This window comes from Lactuca virosa, chromosome 9, assembly GCF_052849685.1.
Source record: "Lactuca virosa cultivar CGN04683 chromosome 9, Lactuca_virosa_CGN04683_v6, whole genome shotgun sequence".
Taxonomy (NCBI): Eukaryota; Viridiplantae; Streptophyta; class Magnoliopsida; order Asterales; family Asteraceae; genus Lactuca; species Lactuca virosa.
In genome coordinates, this window is record NC_136434.1 from 103939293 (window position 1) to 103943932 (window position 4640).

Consider the following 4640-nt stretch of genomic DNA (forward strand, 5'->3'; position numbering starts at 1 on the left):
ATACGACAATATATTATATTTTTTTCTAAAAGTCACTAAAACATGGAGTTTTCTTTCACAACAGGGGCCCATATCTTAATTCACATATTAGAGTGGATTTGATGTTGTACAGTGGCATGTTAGAGTAAGAAATAATAAATTGATATAATGTTATGTTTATTATGTTAACAATATAATTGATAATAATGTTATGTTTATCATGTTCATGTCATGAATTGCTGGGGAAGTTATGATGTTCAATTTCACTAATAAGTTCGTGTACATTTGTTCATCAATTCTATTGATTCTAGGTAATCATCTTATGCAAATTTCAAATCAATGAAAATTTTGGATAGCCAAAAAGGATATGTATGAGTTAGGTTTTTTTTCATTCTTTTTTTTACATTATGTCCAGTGGATAGCCAAAAAGGATAGTATGTACAGTGGAATTAGAAAAAACTATATTTGATATGAAAAACCTTAAAACCGAATTTTTAGGGCCGAAAAATAATAAATTGTACAGGGCCTCTAAAATGTCGGGGCCGGCCCTATATATATATATATATATATATATATATATATATATATATATATATATATATATAAACTGCAATTTAAAAAAAAAACTGGAATTTTTTAAAAAAACTGCATTTTTTTTAAAAACTGCAACTTTTTTTCAAAAAAAAAAACTGCATTTTTTAAAAAAAAAAAATGCATTTTTTGAAAAAGTAAATATTTAAAAATTAGTAAATTTAAAATAAAAAAACTAGAATATTAAAAAAAACTCGTTTTAACCAAAAAAATCAACATTTTTGGTGCATATATGCATATTTTTTCAAATGAATTTATGCATATTTCTTATACTATAATATTTGTAAAGAAATTATAAGAAAACTAATTTTATTTACTAATCTATAAAACACAATTCAATAAGTATTTTATTCGATATAAAATAAAATATAAAAAAACAAAAAAAATGCTACAAATTGAAAGGGTTTTCTTGTCTTTGTGTCAATATTTCCATATTTTCTTCAATTTATCATTTTTCAACTCTTCATTATTCACCACAATTTTCTTCCAAATCTACAAGAAAATTAAAAAGAAATTGATTAATGCAAAAACACTCACAAAAATACATATGTGATTTATATGTGAATCACATGCAATTCATATGTGAATTACATGTGATTTACATGTGAATCACATGCAATTCATATGTGAATTACATGTGAATCACATGCAATTCATATGTGATTCACTTGTGATTTACATGTGAATTACATGTGATTCATTTGTGAATTACATGTGAATCGTATGTGAATTGCATGTAATTTACATGTGATTCATATGTGAATCAAATGTGATTCATGTGCGATTCACATGTGAATCACATGTGATTTATATGTGAATCTCATGTGATTTACTTGTGAATCATATGTGATTTACTTGTGAATCATATTTGATTTACTTGTGAATCAAGAATAAGAAATGAAATGAGTATCAAGTAAATGAACATGGCCTTTGCAAAGGGAGCAACCATGTAACCTATTGGTTGCACAATGAGCATAACATGTTAATGGATTTGATGTTGCTTGTAGTTCTTTTAGTTCCAACTCCTCACCGTCTTTTAGCATTGCATATTGACTTGGTTCTTCACTTTTCCTTTCATTCAGAGAAATTTCATCTATTGGTTGCTATTTCTTGGTTCACCCTTTTTTTTTATTATTATACTTTTACTTTGAGATTTCATGGTATTTAATATTTAAAAGCAATCAACAAAGAAGCTTACCTCTTGAGGTTTATTAAAACTTTGCAACTATTCTTCAATAAAAGTCAGCCATATCCTTGATATAACCATATCGTTGATACCATGATTGGATAATAGCAACATGAAGCTTAGACAAAACTTTGTCTTACCTACATGTGATTGTGATGTGACTCAAATTAATGAGTTTCAAAATCAAGAATCTGACAGAAAATGAAATCAAGCATTTATGATTTACCTAAAGATGTATTGAAGTGCACGTATAATTGACCCAGTTGTTGAAATAGAAAACTGAGGGTAAAGAGGCAACACCACAAGCCTCGTGATCCCATCCCTCTTAATTTGTCATGGATAAAAAAGAAACATCATTATTAACAATCTCAATTGATGACCACTTTATGGTAATCTTTAATTTATTATTATTATTATTATTATTATTATTATTATTATTATTATTTTGTGTTGGAATTGAAATGCCCTGTTGATGGTAAACCACTTATTCTCCACTTATTATCCAAAATGTGTCTTCAAATGAGCAATTACAACGAAAAAGGATGATTAAATGATAATAAGTTAACTACCTGTTGGGCAGCTTCTTTAGTGAAAGGATGTCAGTAACTCATTGCAATGTAGACATTAGCAGGTAATTTCTTAGCTTCAAGTTCTGAATTTAGAGCAGCATCCTACAACAAACAACTATAATCATAAATATATACTGAAATGAAATGCAATATAAAAATCAGATGAAAGTCAACTAGTAAACTCAAACATCAACAATAGCATGTCTTAACAATAGCATAAGCTTCTTTACTTTTTCTTGCTCTTAATACAGAAATGATTTGTGCTAAAGGTTATTGTAGGAAACAGAACAACCTTGGTAGACGGATAATATCCTGTCCCAAACACTAAAATTGTTAGCATGATGAAAAATATTGGAACTAAATTAGCATTGAATCTTTCTTTAGACTTTCAAAAAGGAATTAATACACATACCGGATCTGCAAAGAGGTTATAGAGAAAGGGTTGAACATCAACAAGTGTCTCTGGGCCTCCAAGATTCAAAAGCAATACTCGAACTTTTTCCTCCTCCAAATGTGAATCAGATTCAGTTTCACTCAAAGGATGTGTGCATACCCCTACAGAACAGAAGTTATTTTCAGCTAAACCTATATTCTTAATGAGGTTATCCAATTTTAATTTCTGGAGGTTGCTGACAGTTGAATTGGAGTTCCCGGATGCTTTTCATGTATGGTTGCAGAAAGAAACTTGATGTTTTCTATGGAAACACACACTACAAGTAGATCAAGTAGGTGGATGTTTTAGTTTAATTATAACAAACAGGAGGCAATTTCATCAAGTGTGTGGACTTTTAAAAGAGCTAAAATGTTTTCCGAATAGAAATGCCAAGGAAGTTAATGATCCAACCATAGCTCGTTTACACGTTAGTGATGCCTAACTTAAATTAACAAAGGCATGACTAAATTTCAGAATAATTTCAATACTAACAACCTAAAATTGTAAGATATGAAGCATATACAGGTTATATGAGAATCAAACGCTATGGATTCGACAAATTTTACAGAACCAAATTATAATATAGCTTCTAACGCACGGATCTCCAATAGACTTAGGATTCAATTTCCTTACCAATCTGATTTCAGTTTTATTACCGATCAGGATTCAAAGGAAGTACAACATTTCATAATTGATCAGGCGAAACTAATAACATAAACTGCACACCATATACACAATTGAATGGAATACATGCTTGTACATAAGGATATTCATATATAAACTTACACTGAAGAATTGTGGTTGAATTTGGAGGTGGTTAACTCTGAGAGTTTCACGCTTGGCAGAGCATGAGAAGTCGATGTTGCGTCCATGGTCATTGTCAACACATGTTGGAAGGTTTGTGATATAGAAGCTTTGATCGTTGGAGGATTTCATATTTCATGTCAATTGATGATTATCGGAGATAAAAGTTGGATCGATTGTGGATCCATAGATGTCAATGAAGAGTCTGAGTGATGATGCGACACAATCAGTAGACGAGTCGACGACGGGAGGAAGGAAGGAACTGTGGCAGATATTTCATGAATCACGATCTCGACGGCCGTTGTAGGCGGTGGTCATGAATCACGATCTCGAAGGCCGCTGTAGGCGGTGGTCATCGACATAGATACATTGGTCGTTGGAGGCTAAACCATGAGAGAAAGAGTGAGAGGGAGAGGGAGGGAGAACGAGATATTTTTCTATAATACCCTTTCCCTTTTATTTTTTTGTTTCCTATAATACCCTTTCCCTTTTAAGTTAAGATACCCCTGCCCCAATAAGTTTCTATTTATTTACAAAAATGTCACAAATGATCTTGGTCATTCGTTTTTTTGATCTAACGTTCCACCTTTAGTTCTCGGGTTCTCAGGAAACTATGAGTTCTCAAATGATCATTGCTCTCTCTCTCTCTCTATATATATATATATATATATATATATATATATATATATTCTAAGCACCACATGTTGACATGCATTTGAAACCATATATATATATATATATATATATATATATATATATATATATATATATATTCTAAGCACCACATGTTGACTGACATGCATTTGAAACCCATAAAACTCTTCCAATTTCAATCTACTATATCTAATGTATTAACTAAATATGTTATTAAATATGTTATTAAATGTGAAATATTCTTATTTTAATGGCAGATTCTTTTGAACTATTAATATAAAATACTTAAAATGTAAATTTAAATATATTGTTAAATCAAAAATATAAATAAAATGTCATTTAAATATCATATTAAATCCAAAATATAAATCAAATATTGAATAAACTTAAAAATATTTAAAGACTATCTTTTAAAATTAGTTTA

At 29.6% G+C, this 4640-nt stretch overlaps 1 pseudogene; it reads right to left on the minus strand.

Moving 5' to 3' along the window:
* Positions 1-990: 990 nt before the first annotated feature.
* LOC145139643 (ferrochelatase-2, chloroplastic-like) lies at positions 991-3630 on the minus strand (annotated as a pseudogene).
* Between the last annotated feature and the right edge of the window lie 1010 nt (positions 3631-4640).